The sequence below is a fragment of the Narcine bancroftii genome, chromosome 3, assembly GCF_036971445.1.
Source record: "Narcine bancroftii isolate sNarBan1 chromosome 3, sNarBan1.hap1, whole genome shotgun sequence".
In the NCBI taxonomy this organism is placed as follows: Eukaryota; Metazoa; Chordata; class Chondrichthyes; order Torpediniformes; family Narcinidae; genus Narcine; species Narcine bancroftii.
Genome location: NC_091471.1, coordinates 18,083,179 through 18,103,780, shown reverse-complemented (window position 1 = coordinate 18,103,780; position 20,602 = coordinate 18,083,179).

Here is a 20,602-nt window from a genome sequence, read left to right as displayed (position 1 = left end):
ACGGAGCGGAAACAGGCCATGTTGGCCCTTCGAGTCCACACCGGTTCACTTGAACAACTTCACTAGCTCAACCTTCCCGCTCTCTGCCCATAACCCTTCAACACCCTCACCTACATGTACCCATCCAACCTTCTCTTAAATGGCAGAAGGGACCCTGCTCCTTTAAACTCCTTTAAACACAAGAATCAATAATCTGTAATCTACCTCACTATCTACCACTCCCCTATTTTTGTATCATCCGCATATTTGCTTACCCAGTTAACCACACCCTCCTCTAAATCATTAATATAAATGATAAACAACAAGGGACCCAGCGCTGATCCCTGAGGCACCCCTCTTGTCACAGGTTTCCAACCTGACATGCAGTTGTCTACCATGACTCTCTGCTGTCTATCTTCCAGCCACCTCTGAACTCATGTCACAATCTCTCTACTTTCTAGGTGTTAGATTGGTCCCCCAGACAGCATGGCTCAACCTCTGCATCACCAAGCCAAATCACATCAGATGACCCCTTCTCCTCCAATGGTCCTCTCCACTATCTTCCTCTTCTTTCCTCTTCCTTCTCCATACAGCTTCTCACAGATCCAGTTGATCAGCTAATAGTAGATGGTCTACACTTGATATTAACCAAAAGGCTGAGAACATTTCTGAACTGAGCAGGCATTTGAATAAAATGGCAGGACGAGGAGAGAAGGAAAGGCAGAGGCAGGAGCACAGGCCAACAGGCAAAAAGACCATAACTGGACCTGTAGAGGAGGAAAGGTGAGAATTGATTGGGGGAGGTAGATCTGAAGGAAAGGAGACAGAGGGAAAGGAAAAAGAGAGAGATAGAGCAACAGGAAAGAAGACACAGCAATAGGAGAAGGGAAGTGATGGGTGGGAGGGGCTGAAGGAAACTGGAGGAGTCGATGATAATGCATTCTGGATGGAGGGTGCCCAAATGGACTATGAGGATTTGATCCTCCGATTTGCGGATTGTCTTAGTCTTGCAGTGCATGACATGTAGGCTAGGAATTGGAGTGGATATCCCCACAATTGCAGCAGAGAGATTCACGGTGCTCAATGAAGTGATCTCCCTGTCTGCGTCCAGTCTCTCTGACGAAGAGGAGGCCACAGCGGGACCACTAGATGCAGTAAACAACCCCTGCAGATTCACAAGTGAAGTGTTACTCCACTTGGAAGGACTGTTTGGATCCCCAAGTGGTGGTGTGGGAGGAGGTTTGGTCACGCCTATCATTTCTTGCAGTCACAGGTGTAGATCACAAGGGGGTGATTGATGGATGAGGGAGTCACGGAGGGAGCGGACCCTGCAGAATGCAAAGAGGGAGGATGTGTCTGGTGACAGAAATAGCAGAGGATGCGGAGACTAATGGGGTGGTAGGTGAGGACAAGGGGAATTCTGTCCATGTGCGTGGTGGTGGAGTGAGCAGGGCAGATGCAGGGGTAATGGAGGATATGCGGTTGCGGGCCAAATTGATAGTAGAGGGGAAGCCACGTTTTTTAAAGAAGGAGGATGTCTCCGATGATCTGGATTGGAGGACCTCATCTTTGGAGCTGATGCAGCAGAGACAGAGGAATCGAGGGAAAGGAATAGAATCCTTCCAGGAGACAGGGCGTGAAGAGGTGCCATCGAGGTAGCTGTGAGAGTTGGTGGGTTTGTAGAAAATGTTTGATGAGAATTTGCTTCCCCATTTGGAAACAGAGAGATATGGTACAGGCTCAGGTGGGAAACTTGGGGCACTGAGAAAAGTATGGTCAAAGGTCCTTCTGCATAACTGAATATCCAGGGCTGGCTGCAGTGGCAGAGCACCATCCTTCAGTCAAGAACTCCTAAGATTGCTCCTGAAGTGTAGGCCAATCATCATCTTCCTGGATTAATTGAGGGTGGAAAATAAACCTACACCTTTCCACTGCTTATACTCCCAGAATCAAAGCTGTAATCAGGCAGATTAGGGTCAGAATCAGACAGCTCTATGGCACAGAGCAGGCCTTCTGCCTAACTCATCCATGCCATCCAAGTTGCCCTCACCCACATCTCATTCATTTCCCTGCTCCTCTGCCCTGGACCCCTCTACCCTCAGATTCAATAATCCCTTTGTCCTCACCTACCACCCTACCAGTCTCCACATCCAACACATTATCCTCCACAATTTCCTCCACTATACAACATGATTCCACCACTAGACGCATCTTCCCCTCCTCTCCCCTCTCCACTTTCTGTAGGGACCGCCCCCTCCATGACTCCTTCATTCATTCGTCCCTTCCACACTAATCCCCCCTCCCCCACTCCCACTGCACCTTCCCCTGTGGGACCACAAAGTGCCACCCTTGTGCCAACACCCCTCACTGCTATTCGGGGCCCCAAACAGTCCTTCCAAGTGAAGCAACACTTCATGTGTATCTGTGGGCATCATCTACTGTATCCAGTGCTCCCATTGTGGCTTTCTTCTACATCAGAGAGACTGGATGCAGGCTGGCAGATCACTTCACTGATCACCTTGGCTCTGTCTGCATCAGTAATAGGAATCTCCCAGTGTCCAACCATTTCACATCTGTGCCACACTCCCACGCTGACATATCTGTCTGTAGCCTCATATTTTTTTAACAACTTTATTTATATAATTAAGAATGTACAAAAAAATGTACATAAAAGAGCAAACTCCCTTGTTACAGACTTAAATTAATGAAGTACTTAACAATAAATTAATAAATTAGTAAATCATTCCCTCCCCCTCCACCCCCCCACTACCTCTATAGCTACATAATATTATAATGGAGCCTTTTACAAAAAAATGATAAGGTACCTTAATATTACATAAAAAAGAGTAAAAATATAATATTTAAGATATTGTAATATCCATAATATTTTTAATATGGTTCCCACATTTTAATAAAAAAAGAATAATGATTATGCAAGTTATATGTTATTTTTCCTAAATGAATCCATGATTTCAATTCATTATGCCATCTTTGAATATTAATTACTACACCGTCCTTCCATATCACTGCTACACATTTTCTCACCACAGCCAAAGCCAAACGAATAAATGCAGTTTGAAATTTATCCAATTTCAAACCCCTTAAATCCTCATTAAAACCCAATAAAAATAATAAAGGATCAAGTAACAACTGTATATTATATAAACGTTCCAAAAATTGTCTAACTTTTAACCAGAAATTCTGCACCTTGTCACATAACCAAATAGAATGTAAAAATGTCCCTTTTTGTATTCCACATCGAAAACATAAATCCGAATCCCTAAAACCATATATTTTCAATTTCTCTGGTGTCAAATATAGTTGATGTTGAAAATTATAATTAACCAAACTATATCTCACATTAATCAACCTAGTCACTGTATCTTCACACATCTTTAACCAATCTTCCTCTAAAATAAACACTTGTAAATCCTCTTCCCATTTATTTTTAATTTTAAACATATCAGATTTATTCAACTTATCTTGTAACAAACTATATATTTCTGATATAAATCCTTTCTTCAAAGGGTCTGCAATTAATATCTGAAACCTAGTTAAATTAGGAAGTTTAATTTTTTGCCCAAAATTTTCTCTTTAAAAATCTCGCATCTGATAATAACCAAAAAATGAGCTTGATGATATTTGAAATTTTACTTGCAATTGGACAAAAGAAAGAAAAACACCTTTTTCAAAACAATCTTCTACTCTCTGAATACCTTTCAGTTCCCATTCTTTAAAATAATGATTATCCATCGAGAATGGTATAATCCTATTTCTATATATTGGAGTCCAACAAGTAAGATCCAATTATAAGGTCTTTCTTATACCACACTGCTAATAAATGTCTAAGTATGAGAACATTATAATCCTTCAAAAAATTCATTTTCCATTTATATATAAAAGAATTAACATCCTTCTCTAATAATTGGGACAGTTCAATTTTAGCCCATGTTGGAACTTGTTCAGCATCCAACATTCGATTAATAAATTTCAATTGAGCTGCCTCATAATAATTTTGAAAATTTGGTAACTGTACACCTCATAATGTATATTTCCATGTCAATTATTGTAATGAGACTCTAGATAATTTATTCTTCCATAAAAATAAATGAACCACTGCATTTAATTCCTTTAAAAAAAAGACTCTGGTAAAGGACAAGGGATAGACTGAAAAAGATATAGTATATGAGGGAATATATTCATTTTTATATAATTAACCCTACCTATTAAAGTTAACGGTAAATCTTTCCACTTCTTTAAATCTGCCTTAATTTTTTTAATAAAGGTATATAATTCAATTTATAAAGTTGATGATCTTCTACACTTATTATCACTCCTAAATACTTAATTTTATCAGACCATCGGAACTGAGTAACCCGCTTAAATTCTGAATAGTCCTCATCTGATACTGGTAATAATTCATTCTTATCCAAATTGACTTTATATCCAGACATTTTTCCATATTTCTCTAAACATCTCTGCAAATGTACTAATGATTCCTTGGGATTTGTTAAATAAATTAACACATCATCTGCAAATAAATGAATTTTATATTCTTCTTCTCCCACAGTTATATCCTTAATATTAACATTCTGACTAATAAATTGGGCTGAGGGCTCAATTACTAAAGTAAATAAAGCTGGTGACAATGAGCAATCCTGTCTAGTTGATCTTGATAAAGTAAATGAAGATAAAATTATTCCATTTGTTATCACGCTAGCTGAAGAATATACCCAACCAATAAAAACCGGACCAAATTTAAAATTTTCTAATACTTTAAACAAAAAATGCCATTCAACATGATCAAAGGCCTTTTCTGCATCTAAAACCACTATTAAAAGTAAGTTATATATACATTAATTAATGTAATTAACTTAACAATGTTATCAGCAGAATAATGATTTTTAATAAAGCCAGCTTGATCTACATGAATCAATTGTGGTAAATATTTCACTATTCTATTTGCCAATACTTTAGTCACAATTTTATAATCTACATTTAACAGAGAAAATGGTCTCTATGAAGCTACTTTAAATGGATCTCTATCTTTCTTTGGAATAACCATAATTAATGCTCTGGAAAAAGAGTCTGGAAATGAAGATCTCTTGGTAGACTGTACTAATACTTGTCAAAATATTGGTAATAATAAATCATAAAATTCCTTGTAAAATTCTAATGAAAATCCATCCTCTCCAGGTGATTTTCCATTAGGCATAGTTTGCAATATTTCCTTAATTTCCAAATCTGTTAATGACAACCTAATTCCTGAACTTCAAATTATTTAAAACAGGAAGATCTAACCCCATCAAAAATGTTTCTATTTGTTCTGTATCTTGCTCAATCTCTGATTTATATAAATTTTGATAAAAAGAATGAAATTCATCATTAATTTCCTGATGTTTATAGGTAACTCTCATACCTCTTTTTACCAGTATTTATTGTCCTAGAAGCCTGTTCTGTTTTCAACTGCCAAGCTGACCTTATGAGCTCTTTCTCCTAACTCACAATATCTAAACCATTGTTTAGATCTCTGAATCATTTTCTCATAATGTATTATATCGCATTTTCATATTAGATAATTGTATCTTTTAATCCTCCAAAATATTTTTCTGCAAATCTTTCTCTAATTCTTTAATCTCTTCCTCAAGTTTATTACTATGTGCTAAATACTTATTTTTAAGTTTAGTTGTAAAACTAATAATCTGACTTCTCAAATATGCTTTCAATGCATCCCACAATGTAAATTTACTTTGATCTGAATTCTCATTTAATTGTAGAAACATCTTAATTTGATCTCTAAGAAAATTAACAAATTCAGATTGTTTCAACAGAGCTACATTAAATCTCCATCTGTAAATAGTTTTAACCATATCTGAACTAATACATGATATTAATAGAAGTGAATGATCCGATAAAGTTTGATTTTTATATTCAGCATTGATTATTTTCCCTTGTAATTGAGCAGATATTTTTTAAAAATCAATTATAACCATACAGCCGTTTACAGCGTGGAAAAAGGCCATGTCGGCCCTTCAAGTCCGCACCGGTTCACTTATACAACTCTACTAGCTCAACTCTCCCACTCTCCGCCCATAACCCTCCAACCCCGTCACCTCCATTTACCTTCTCTTAAATGACAGAAGGACCTGCCACAACTATGTCTTTTGGAAGATCAATCCATTCTGCCACCACTCGCTGAGTGAAAAAGCATCCTCTAATATTTCTCCTAAAGTTTTGCCCCCTTACCCTTAACTCATGCCCTCTTGTTCCAACCTCCCCTGCCCTCGGGAAAGAATCTAGTCTATCCATTCCTTTCATAATTTTAAACACCTCTATCAAGTCCCCCCTCAACCTTCTACACTCCAATGTATAAAGTCCCAGTCTCCTTAATCTTTCCCTGTAATCCAGATGCAGTAAGCCAGGCAACATCCTTGTAAATCTGTTAAGGTGAATGCAATTTCTGAATTTCCTATTCCCAATGGCAAGAAAGTGAGAAGGCTTTTAGGAATGGCAGGGTATCTTGAAAATGATTTGTGTCTAGCTGAATAAAATGAAAAGTCTTTTTTCCGTCAGATTTAATCTTCTCCATATTTCCGCCAAATTTAAATCATTCATATCCTCAGCTATACATTCAGCCACCTTTAATTTTCTTACTGATTTTGGTGATTTGTCCAGCAAAGGTTCCAAACTACATTTAAAATCTCCTCCTAACAATATATTTTTGTTTGCTTGATTTAGTCCCCAAAAAACTTCAGTAATAAATTTTTCATCATCTACATTAGGACATTTAACAGCGTCCATGCTTCAGAAAAAAATCTTAGAGTTAATCATCTAACCTCTACCTTTCTTTTCCAATATAAAATCCAATGGAAAAGGTAAATTTTTATGAATTAAAATTGCTACACCACAAGTCTTGGAATTATAGGAAGATGAACCCAGTCTCTTTTTAATTTCAAATATTCTTTTTCAGTCAAATGAGTTTCTTGCAAAAAAGCAATATCCTCCTTCATTTTCTTAATGTAATTTAAAACATGCTTTCTTTTTATCGGATTATTCAAAACCTTAACATTAAAAGTTGCAAAATACAAGGTAGACATAACTACAATAAATAGGTACTCACAAAAATACAAATATAATTAAGGCTCCAATCAAAAAAATCATATTTAAAACCCCCCGTTAAAAAAAACCACTTCTAAACTATAACAAAAATACCCCCCTAAAAAATAATGAAGTATTTAACCGGGTGTGGTTAACACCAACAGTGGCTGATGACTTCAGTACAACTGAGTCATCATCCTCTCCCCAACCAGACATAACAATAATGAAATCCATTAATTCAAGATTCTGATGTAGCAGGAAGATCCACCTCCAAATCCATCAGTTGTTCAGTTTCCACCTTTCTTCTTCCCTGTTCATTTCCAACTTTTAAGCTCACCAAGGGCTTTGGAGAAAAATCTGGGTCAACTTGGAATCTGGTGAAGAATTAGTAAATGCATCTTGTGCCCTTTGAAAAAACTGTGACTGATATTGTCCATAGAACACCTTCAGAATCACTGGATATCTAAAAACAGATCTATATCCTTTCTTCCACAGCACCACTTTAGCTGGATTAAATTCCTTTCATCTCTGAATAACTTCCGGACTTAGATCAGGATAAAAGAAAACTTTATTACCCTGTACCATCATCGGGCCTTGATTCATACAAGCTTGTTGGATTGCAGCACGTAAGATCATTTCCCGATCCTGATACCTAAGACATCTAAGTAAAATCACTCACGGTGGTTGACCTGGTAAAAGCTTCTTTCTTAAAGCACGATGAGTCCTATCTAATTCCAGACCTTCTGGAAAATATTCAGATCCCAAAACATCCGGTATCCAATCTTAAATTTCTCAGGTAAACCCATTATTTTAACATTATTCCGACGGCTTTGATTTTCCAGTGCATCCAATTTCTGCAAAAAGTTTTTTTTCTTAATTTGCCCTCCAGTAATCGATTCTTCAATCTGATCAATTCTATCTTCAACATTCTTTCCTCTGTCTTGAATCACATCAACAGTTGACAGGCATTTATTAATGTCCAATTTCATTGAAGCAATTTTACCTGACATATCTTACATTCTATCTTTAATATCTGCAAACTGTTGAGAAATGTATTCCATCATATTTTCATTTTGCTTTGTTAATTCTCCAAACAGTTACCGTATTGGGGCCAGGCGAAGGACTTAATAAACTTGGTGATTTGTAAGGAGAAGGTGTCTTTAATAATATTAGATTATTAATATAATTAATATAGTAAATATTACCTTCAATAATATTAAATGCTGCCATAAGTAATTCCTGTTCTTCTTCATCAAATCTTCTTCTTCAGGCACCAGCTTTTCACCCCTGGCCACCTGCCTGCAAGTGAGGACCCCTCTCCATGTCAAGCCGAATTGGTCAGCCTGATGGTGAGTGGGCAAACCACCCCCACCCCGGTCCCAGTCCAGGGCTTCGCACATATCTACATTTTGCTCATATCTCGATGAAGGGCTCAAGCCCGAAACAATGGTTATAATCCCTAACTTAGAATAAAATACACGTTTGACCTGCTGAGTTTCTCCAGCATCGTGTTTTTATTAAAATCACAGTCTCTGCAGACTTTCTTGTTTTACTCTTGCCTTACTGAGCTTGTCCTATTTGACTGTCCACTCAGTGAGGATGTTAAACACCAGCGTCAATGCCCCCTCAGTGGGAATGTTGGAAAAAAGTCCCACTGTCCCCTTCATGGGGATGTTAGACAAAAGTCCCTCTGCTCCCTCCATGGGGTACATGAAAGGTCCAATGTTACTCTTTCATAGAAGTTCATTAGAATTCTCCAAGCTGTTCTGGCCAATGGTAAAGGTGGGATGAACATCACTAAAACAGATGAGCTTCAATCCAGAAGATTTGCCTTCTTGTCCTAAACTCTCCCACCACGAAAAATAACCTTTCTACATCTACTCTGTCCATGCCATTCAACATTCAAAATGCTTTAATGAGATCCACCCTCATTCTCCTAAATTCCAAACTCATTACTCAAACTCTGCCATCCCTGGAAAGGTACCAAGTCCAAAACCTGTTGCATTTCTGACAGTGGCTGCATCTCACTGACTGTAAGATGATTTGCGATGTCCAGAAAGGGGCCATGTGATTCCATTTCTCTTTATACTGATTGTAAACCAATTGAACAAGGGTGTCAACAGGAGGGATTCCAGATTCCACCAGTTCTCTGTGGGTGCAAATCAGAGGTGGAATGATTGTGGATTTTTCCTCAGCAGGCCTCAGGTGAGGTGGAGAGCTATGGATATATTGGGTACATCATTGGGCATATTTAAGATAGAGGTAGATAGGCTCTTGATTAGGAAGGGGATCAAGAGTTATGGGGAGGAGGATGGGGCAGCCATAATACAATGATGTGGCAGCCTCAATAGGCCGAATGGCCTAATTCCGCTCCTCTGCCTTTTCGTCTTATGGGAAGAGATTGTCAGGAGGATTGAGAATGTTCTCAAATGCTCCTTGAGAAAAGTAGCTGACTGTACTCATTGGAATTTAGGAGAATGAGGGTGGATCTCATTAAAGCATTTTGAATGTTGAATGGCATGGACAGAGTAGATGTAGAAAGGTTATTTTTCGTGGTGGGAGAGTTTAGGACAAGAAGGCAAATCTTCTGGATTGAAGCTCATCTGTGTAGAACAGAGAGGTGGAAGAATTTCTTCAGCCAAAGGGTGGTAGACATAAAATTTGTTGCCACAAGAGATTGTGCAGGCCAGGTGATTGGGTGTATTTGTGGCAGAGACTGATGGCTCTTGATTAGCCAGAGCTCAAAGGTTCTGGGGAGAAGGCCAACCATTGGGACTGAGTGGGGAAATGGAGCAGTTCATGATTAAACGATGGGGCAGATTCAATGGGCTGAATTCTGCTCCCATGTCTTATGGCCTTATGGGCACATGATTCAGAAATCCCTGGCCCACGCGTGCTCAAATTGCAGAAGGAGAATCCAGGATGGTATTCTGAACCTCCATTAGCGTATTCCAGATTTCAGATTTATTGTCAGAGTACATACATTCTTTTTCCTGCGAGCAAGGCAGAATTACCCCTAATTTGTAGTGCAAAAATAACTGTACTCAACATAAACATGTAAACAAATAAAGAAATGTAAACAAACTGACTGTGCAATAGGTAAGTGGGTAAATGTCAGGGGTGGGAAGAAAAATACCAGGAAAATGGAAAGCACACTTGTGAATATCCCTCTCAGTAACAGGTATATTTTGTTGGATGCTGTTGAAGGAGATGACCTGTCAGAAGCTGGCAGCAGTGACCAGGTCGCTGGCACTGAGCCTGGCATGGTGGACCAAAAGGTAAAGAGGAATGCAGTGGTCATTGGGGACTCCATTGTCAGAAATACAGACAGGAGATTCTGTGAGCCAGATAGGTATGCCCACATGGTGTGCTGCCTCCCTGGTGCAAAGGTGCGGGATATCTCAAATCGGGTCCAGGGTATTCTAAAAGGGGAAGGCGAACAGCCTGATGTCTTGGTACATGTGGGTACCAATGACATAGATAAAAAGGAGGAAGTACTGAAAAAGGATTACAGAGAGCTAGGACAGAAACTAAGAAATAGGACAGCCAGGGTGGTGATCTCTGGTTTGCTACCTGTGCCAAGTACAACTGAGGACAAAAATGGAAGGTTAAGAAAAATGAATGTGTAGCTGAGGGGCTGGTGTAAAGGACAGGGTTTTGGCTTCTTGGATCATTGGGATCTCTTTTGGGGAAGGCATGACCTCTACAAGAAGGATGGGTTACACCTAAACCCAAAAGGGGTCAATATATTGGCAGCTAGGTTTGGTACAGCCGTCGGGTGCGATTTAAACTAATTTGGCAGGGGGTTCGGAACCTGTATGATAGGGCAAAGGACAGAAAAGATAAAACAGGAAAAGTTAGGTTAGGCAGTGAAAGTAAAAAATCAGAAAGAGCAAGGAGGGTGAAAAAAGCAAATTTGAAGGCTTTATATCTTAATACAAGAAGCATTCGGAACAAGGTAGATGAATTAGCTGTGGAAATTGAGATAAACAAATATGATTTGATTGGGATTACAGAAACATGGCTGCAGGGTGGGCAAGCCTGGGAACTTAACATCCCGGGGTATACGATATTTAGGAGGGATCGGCAAGAAAGAAAAGGGGGTGGGGTAGTATTGATGGTGAGAGAAGGGACCAACACGATTGACAGGAAGGATATAAACTCAGAAGATGCGGAATCTATATGGGTAGAACTGAGGAATAGCAAGGGGCGGAAAACATTAGTGGGGGTGGAATATAGGCCTCCAAATAGTAGTGTAGAGGTGAGGGAAGGCATTAAAAGAGAAATTAGAAAAGCGTGCAATAAGGGAACAGCTGTCATCATGGGAGACTTTAATTTGCATATAGATTGGACTAGCCAAATTAGTAAAAATACTGAGGAGGAGGAATTCCTTGAATGTTTACGGGACGGTTATCTAGACCAATATGTCGAGGAACCAACTCGGCAGCAGGCCATTTTAGATTGGCTATTATGCAATGAAAAGGGGCTAATCAACAATCTTGTTGTACGAGGCTCTTTGGGTAGGAGTGATCACAATATGATCTAATTCTCACTCGACATGGAGAGTGATGAAATTAAAACCGAGACTAAGGTCCTGAATTTAAATAAAGGGAATTATGATGGTATGAGACGAGAGTTGAGTAAGATTGATTGGGTGGTGTTTATGGGGGGGGTTGATGGTGGAGAGACAATGGAAAGCATTCACAGATCTAATGGAGAAATTGCAAAAATCGTTTATACCGGTTTGGTATAAAAATAAACCAAAAAAGGTGACTCAACCGTGGATAACAAGGGAAATTAGAGACAGCATTAGGTCCAAAGAGAGAGCATATCAATTGGCCAAAAAGAGTACCGCAACCGAAGACTGGGAGCAGTTCAAGATGCACCAAAGGAGGACAAAGGGATTAATCAAGAGAGCAAAAATAAATTACGAAAGTAAGCTTGCGGCAAATATAAAAACCGACTGCAAAAGCTTTTATAAATATGTCAAGAGGAAAAGATTGGTGAAATCCAGAGTAGGTCCTTTGCAGTCAGAATCAGGGGAATATATAATGGGGAATAAGGAAATGGCAGACCAATTAAATTCTTACTTTAGTTCTGGTTTTACAAGAGAGGATACAAATAACCTCCCAAGGATGTTGGGAAACATAGAGACTAATGCAAGGGAGGAACTGAAAGAAATCAGTATCTCTAAGGACATGGTCTTGGGGAAATTGATGGGATTGAAGGCAGATAAATCCCAAGGGCCTGATAATCTACATCCTAGGGTACTTAAGGAAGTGGCCATTCAGATAGCAGATGCTTTAAGAATTATTTTCCAGAACTCGATAGACTCAGGATCAGTACCCATGGATTGGAGGGTAGCTAATGTTACCCCACTATTTAAAAAGGGGGGTAGAGAAAAAGCGGGGAATTATCGGCCGGTGAGCCTTACATCAGTAGTGGGCAAAATGATGGAATCCATTATTAAGGATGTAATAGCGGAGCATATGACTAGCAGAGAAGGGATCGGATGGAGTCAACATGGATTTACAAAAGGTAAATCGTGCTTGACAAATCTATTGGAATTCTTTGAGATGGTGAGAGGTAAAATAGATGGGGGAGAGCCAGTGGATGTGGTGTACATGGACTTCCAAAAGGCCTTCGATAAGGTCCCGCATAAACGACTGGCTTCCAAAATCAAGGCTCATGGGATTGGGGGCAAAGTATTGATGTGGATTGAGAAATGGTTGGCAGGTAGAAGACAGAGAGTTGGGATAAATGGCTCATTTTCTGAGTGGCAGGCGGTGACCAGTGGGGCGCCACAGGGATCTGTACTGGGACCCCAGCTGTTCACAATTTACATTAATGATCTGGATGAGGGGATTGGATGTAATATCTCCAAATTTGCAGATGACACTAAGCTAGGAGGGGTTGTGTGCATTGAAGAGGGGGTCAGGAAGCTCCAGTGTGATTTGGATAAATTGAGGGACTGGGCAGATACATGGCAAATGCTCAACAATGTGGATAAATGTGAGGTTATCCACTTTGGTAATACAAACCGGAGGGCAGATTACTATTTGAATGCCAATAGATTACGAGATGGGGAAGTGCAGAGAGACCTAGGGGTACTTGTACATCAGTCTCTGAAGGCGAGCATGCAGGTACAGCAGGCGGTTAAAAAGGCAAATGGTATGTTGGCCTTCATATCAAGAGGGTTTGAGTATACCTTACTGCAGCTGTACAGGGCCTTGGTGAGACCCCACCTGGAGTATTGTGTTCAGTTTTGGTCACCTTATCTAAGGAAGGATGTTCTTGCAATGGAGGGAGTGCAGAGGCGATTCACCAGGCTGATACCTGGAATGGCAGGAATGACTTATGAGGAAAGATTGCGCAAATTGGGATTGTACTCGCTGGAGTTTAGAAGATTGAGAGGGGATCTCATATAGACCTATAAAATTCTGGCAGGACTGGACAGAATGGATGCAGATGGGATGTTTCCAAGGATGGGAAAATCCAGAACCCGGGGCCATGGTTTGAGGATAATAGGCAAACCATTTAGGACCGAGATGAGGAGGAATTTCTTGACCCAGAGGGTGGTGAATCTGTGGAATTCATTGCCACAGAGGGCAGTAGAGGCAGGGTCATTAAATATATTTAAGAGGGAATTAGATCTATTTCTTCGGCATAAGGGTATTAAAGTTTACGGAGAGAAGGCGAGGACGGGGTACTGAACTTTAAGATCAGCCATGATCTCCTTAAATGGCGGAGCAGGCTCGAAGGGTCGAATGACCTACTCCTGCTCCTATCTTCTATGTTTCTATCTATGTTTCTACAGAGAGAAAAAATTAATGAAGTGCAGAAGTAAGAGTCCATAAATGAGTCCCTGATAGAGTTTGTCATTGAGGAGTCTGATGGTGGAGGGGGAGCAGCTGTGTCTGAACCTAGGAGTGCGAGTCTTGTGGCACCTACACGTCTTTCCTGATGGCAGCAGCGAGAACAGAGTGTGTGCTCAGTGGTGTTAATCCTTGATGATTGCTGCTGCTCTCCAACGGCAGTGCTCCCTGTAAATGTACTCATTGGTTATGCCTGTGATGTCCTGGGCTCTGTCCATGACCTTTTGAAGGGCTTTACTCTCAGGGGTATTGGTGTCTTCATGTCAGATTATGATTCAGCCACTCAGCCCACTTTCCATCACACTCTCGAAATTTGCCAAGGTGTCTAATATCATACCAAACCTCTGAAAACTACTGAGGGAGTAATGGTGTTGACATGCTTTCTTCCCGATGCCATTGATACATTGGGTCCAGGAAAGATCCTACAAGATAGTGACTCCCAAGAACTTAAATTTAATCACCCTCTCCACCACTAATCCCCAATGATCATGGATCGTACATCTCTGGATTTCCCTTCTTGAAGTCAACAATCAACTCCTTGGTTTTGTTGACATTGAAAGCTGTTGGTGCACTATTCAACTAAATTTTCAAACTCCCTCTTGCATGTTGACTCAACGCTGATTTTTATACCACCCACTACCATGGTATTGTCAGCAAATTTGCAGATGGTGTTGTTGTCGTACCATGCCACAGTCATTGAGTAGAGCAGGGGGCTAAGAACACTGCCCTGGTACTGATGGAGACTGTGGAGCAAGTGTTTTTACCAGTCCTCACTGATTGTGATCTGGAGGGAAGGAAATCCAGGATCCAATCACACGGTGGGGTGTAGAGTCCCAGGTCTTCAGAATCAGAACCAGAATTTATTGCCATGAACAAGTCATGAAATTCGGTGTTTTGCAGCAACTTGGGAGTTTGCTGATCAATTTTGAGGGGACGATGGAGTAGAATGCCGAACTATGGGCGTCCTGTGCCAGCTGTGGATGGATCGGACAACCTTGCAATCTACCCACCTGTCCACACTGGCATACACCTAATGCCCCATCTCAAGGTCACACATTGGCTGCATCAGTCCCCTCAGGGAATTGGACTGGAAGCACATTCCTTCCCTGACCCTTAGAGAGGGTGACTGCCACTGAAGAAAAGAGCACGTGAGGAGGATGCTGTACCATCGCTTGTCACTGTGGGGAGATGTTCTCCAGCAAGTCTTGTTTTAATACATTTCTTGATCTGAACAGATCACAAAATTGTTTTGCTCCCTGTGAGAGAAGACCTTCTGAATTACCGAAGAAAGTCGAAGCAGGACTAGGCCAGTTGCTCCTCACAATAGCTCCCACACATCAGACTGATCATCGCTGACCTATGCTGTCCTTACAGGTCATTGGAACATGGGAGGAAACTGAAGCCCATGGAGGAAACCCACACGGACACAGGCAAAATATAAAAACTCATTATGGAAAGCAATAGATTTGAACCTGGGGCCCTGGCTCAATAATAGCATTGCACTAACAACTACACGAACCATGACACCCTTGTAGAGCTCGTCGAAAGAATCAAAGACTTGTTGATCCAAACCAAGGCTTTTATTAGCAAAAGACAGGAGCTCTTCACAGGTGGCCGACCAGTCCGAAATGATCTGACCTGGCTAGGGACACAACCCTTTAAGGCCCAGACAGTAGGCGTGGCTAAGCTCTCAGCCAATCGCTGTAAGCACAGTCTAGATACTGTAACTATATACACTATATACATTGGTGATAGCTCTGTACTATCACAACCCTAAAAGGAAAACCGTAAACAATATTACAATAGTATACCTTAATTAAATTAAAAAGATTAAGATTCAGATTCAGATTTATTTTTAGAGTACGTACACGACATCACATACAACCTTGAGATTCTTTTATCTGCAGGCGAGGCAGAATTACCACTTATTGGTAGTGCAAAAAAAAATTGTACACAACATACACATGTAAATAAATAAAGAAATGGCAACAACCTGACAGCAATACAGAGAGAATAAAATAATAAAGTGTACAAGTAAGTGTACCCTGTAGCGGCTCACCGATAGCTTAATCGAACCAGCTTGGGGAGATTCCGAGTGACATCACGATGTCACAATTTGATGATGTCATTTGGAACGCGCGGGGTTTTAAAAAGCTGCACGTGACTGTTTGAGTAAACGACTTTTACTGAACTTCGACTCGACTACGTCTGATCATTTTCTCGTTCTTCATTTCGCGCTGCGACTCTTTGCTACATTGGTGACCCCCGACGGGCCCAAACAGATTTTGGAGCCAACATGGACAACGCAGCGGATTCGCTCAAACTGCCTGTTGTTTGAAGCACTCAAACTGAAGTTTGGTTCGTACAGGCTGAGGCACAGTTCCACATTCGCAAGATAGAAGTGGACGCCACTAAGTACTATCATGTGGTAACTGCCAGGAAACAGCCGGTCGAGTAGTGGATTTCCTTCTACCAGCTCTCGGCATGTACGAAGCATTAAAAGACCTCCTTCTCTGGATTTTTGGTCACTCGTGGTGCAAGCAAGCTGCACGGCTCCTCCATATCGATAACCTGAGGGACCGCACTGCTTCAGAGTTAATGAACGACATGTTGGCACTGGCAGAAGGCCATAGGCCTTGCTTGCTTTTCAAGCGGTTGTTTTTAGAGCATATGCCAGAAGGCGTCCGCCGCATGTTGGCTGATGCAGACTTTGAAAACCCTTGAACAGTGGTCACTCCATATAACCATATAACCATATAACCATTTACGGAGTGGAACCATCCAGACATTCTGTGACCCGCGAAACAGCAAGGCACAAAGCCCACAGAAATTAATGCTGTGTCACACCCAAAGCCCCAGGCTACACAAGTACCAATGACAAGGGTCCATGTTCCCCTGGATAAACATGACTCCGTGACAGCCACCTGGTGTTTTTACCATCAGCACTGGTGTTCTGCACCTTGCCGTTACCAAACCCCTTGAACTTTTCCAGGAAATGCCATGACTAATCGTTGCATTTCTACAGCGTCTGGCCACTGTAACAGCCTACTCTGTGCCTGGGACGAACTCTCCCAGCGCAAATTTCTAGTCAACATGGGTGGGAAGGCTAGTGTCCTTCCTCCTTCAGGCTTTGACATCAATACCAGGAGCACGGGTCCAGAGCTTACTGCGGTGAATAACAGTTCGATTTGTACATGCAGCACATGGACTATACCCCTGAAATTTGGTGACAATAAGTTCACATGAAAGTTCATTCTCACTGATGTGTCCTGTCCGTGGCTGGGTGCCAACTTCCTCAGAGCCCACTCACTGATGGTGGACTTCAATGGGCACCACAATATAACCATATAACAATTTGCAGTATGGAAACAGGCCAAATCGGCCCTTCTAATCCACACCGATTTACGTGAAACTCCACTCCCATGCCCATAACCCTCCAACCCCCTCACACCCATGCACTCATCTAGCCTCCTCATAAATGACAGAATTGACCCTGCCGCAACTCCCTCTTCTGGAAGGTCATTCCACTCAGCCACCACTCTCTGAGTGAAGAAGCATCCTCTTATATTACTCCTAAAGTTTTGTCCCCTCACCCTTAACTTATGACCCCTTCTTCCAATCTCCCCTACCCTCAGGGGAAAGAGCCTATTCACATCTACTCTATCTATTCCCTTCATAATTTTAAATACCTCTATCAAATCCCCTCTCAACATTCTATGCTCCAATGAATAAAGACCCAGACTACTCAATCTTTCTCCGCATTCAAGATATTGCAATCCAGGCAACATTTTTGTAAACCATCTCTGCACCCTCTCAACCTTATCTATATCCTTCCTATAATATGGTGACCAGAACTGCACACAATACTCCAAACTTAGCCTCATCAATGCCTTCAAGTCTCAACATCACCTCCCAGCTCCTATATTCTATATTCTATGCTATGATTTATATAGGTCAGCATACCAAAAGCCTTCTTCACCACTCTATCTATATGGGAATCCACCTTCAAGAAATGCTGAACCGTTATTCCAAGATCCCTCTGTTCCTCAGCATTCCTCAATGCCCTCCCCTACACTGCATATGTCCTATTTTGGTTATTCTTCCCAAAATGAAGCACTTTTACACTTATCTGCATTAAACTCCATCTGCCACCTTTCAGCCCACCTTTCCAAATAGTCCAAATCCTTCTGTAATCCAAGAAAACCCACCTCATATGCATTAAATGGTAGGCTATTGAGATGTGCAGAGCAACAAAGGGATTTAGGAGTGATGATAAATAGTACCCTCAAGGCTGATACTCAGGTAGATGGTGTGGTGAAGAAGGCATTTGGAATGTTGGCCTTCATAAATCGGAGTATTGGATTCAAGAGTAGGGAGGTTATGATGAAATTGTACAAGGCATTGGTGAGGCCAAATTTGGAGTACTGGGTACAGTTTTGGTCACCAAATTATAGGAAAGATATAAACAAAATAGAGAGAGTGCAGAGAAGGTTCACGAGAATGTTGACAGGATTTCAAGGTTTGAGTTGCAGGGAAAGGTTGTGCAGACTGGGGCTTTTTTCTCTGGAGCGTAGAAGATTGAGAAGGGAATTGATAGAGATGTTTAAGATTTTAAAAGGGACAGACAGAGTAAACGTGGATAGGCTTTTTCAATTAAGAGTGGGGGAGATTCAAACGAGAGGACATGGTTTAAGATTGAAGGGGGAAAATTATAAGGGGAACATGAGGGGAAATTTCTTTACGCAAAGGGTGGTAGGGATGTGGAATGAGCTTCCGACAGACGTGGTCGAGGCGGGATCATTGGTTACATTTAAGGAAAGACTGGATAGTTACATGGATAGGAGAGGACTGGAGGGGTATGGACCAGGTGCTGGTCAGTGGGATTAGGAGGGTGGGGATTTGTTACGGCATGGACTAGTAGGGCCGAACTGGCCTGTTCTGTGCTGTAAGTGGTTATATGGTTATATGGTCACTATCCACAACTCCCCCTATTTTTGTGTCGTCCACATATTTACTCACCCAATTTTCCACCCCGTCATCCAAATCATTAATATAAATGATGAAGAACAAAGGACCCAACACCAATCCCTGAGGCACACCCCTCGTCACCAGTCTCCATCCTGACAGACAGTTATCCACCATGATTCTCTGGTGCCTATCTTCTAGCCACCACTGAACCCATCTGACTATCTCTATATTAATCGCTTGGAATTGAACATTGTTCATTAACCTTCCATGCGGAACCTTATCAAAAGCCTTACTAAAATCCAAATAGACCACATCAACTGCTCTATTTTCATCAACCTTTCTGGTCACCTCTTCAAAAAATTCCAACAAGATTCATCAAACACGACTTTACCCTCACAAATAATGTTCCAGATTTTCTGCTTTGTAAAAGCCAAGCTACCCTCCCCGCACTTAGATGCCATGGAGTACTCGAACAATGAATTTGCCAGACTTTTTGTAGAGGTTCCAGATATTGTCACTCCCCAGTTCTCCATTGCCACACCCATACATGGCATCACACACCACATCCTCACCCAAAGACCTCCTCTACATGCCCGATCCCAAAGCTTGCTGCCCGGCAAGTGGCAGCTTGCAAAACAAGAGTTCCACAAAATGGAGGAATTTGGAATTATATACAGATCTGATAGCCCTTGGGCTTCTCTGCTACATATGGGAGGCTGGAGATCATGCAGGGATTACAGGTGGTTCAACGACGCTACCACAGCAGACCACTACCCTGTGCCCCATATACAGGACTTTACAGCTAATCTTCATGGGGCCAGGATATTTTCAAAAATTGATTTGGTGTGCGGGTACCACCAAATACCTGTAAACCCAGAGGATGTGGCCAAGAAACCATCATAACACCGTTCAGCCTCTTCGAATTATTGAGAATGCCTTTTGGGCTCAAAAATGAGCAGGAGGATGAGAAGTGATTTCTTAAATGTGTACAGAGTCACGAGGGTAATCAATCAGGTGAACGCAGAGAGCCTTTGACCAGAGTCTGGGAATTAGTAACCAAAAGACATATCTAGGTTTAAAATGAGGGTGGGGGGGGGGGGGGAAAGAAAAAAACAGGAACCTGAGAAGTAACTTTTTTTACACAGAGGTTGATGGGTTGATGGAAGAAGCTGTCAGAGGAGGTGGTTGAAGAAGGTTCTATGCAATATTTAAGAAAAGAATTAGGCAGATGCATGGATAGGATGGGTTTAGAGCAGTGGTTTTCAAAATTTTTCTTTCCACTCACATACCACCTTAAGTAATCCCTATGCCACAAGTGCTCTGTGATTAGTAAGGATTGCTTAAGGTAATATGTAAGTGGAAAGAAAATGGTTGAGAACCACTGTTTTAATCGTCCCCAATTGACTCATTATATGCATGGTTTCATAACTCCAAAGGAAATGGGCTAATGACAATTTTTCTCACGCAAAATATTTCAGTAACAATTGGGTCTACAGCAGCGGTTCTCAACCTTCCCTTCCCATTCACATACCACACTGAGCAAACCCTTACTAATCACAGAGCACTTATGGCATAGGGATTGCTTAAGGTGGTATGTGAATGGAAATAAAATATTTGTAAACCACTGGTTTAGAGCGATATGGGCCAAACACAGAGAGGTGGGCCTAGTGTGAGTGAGACAT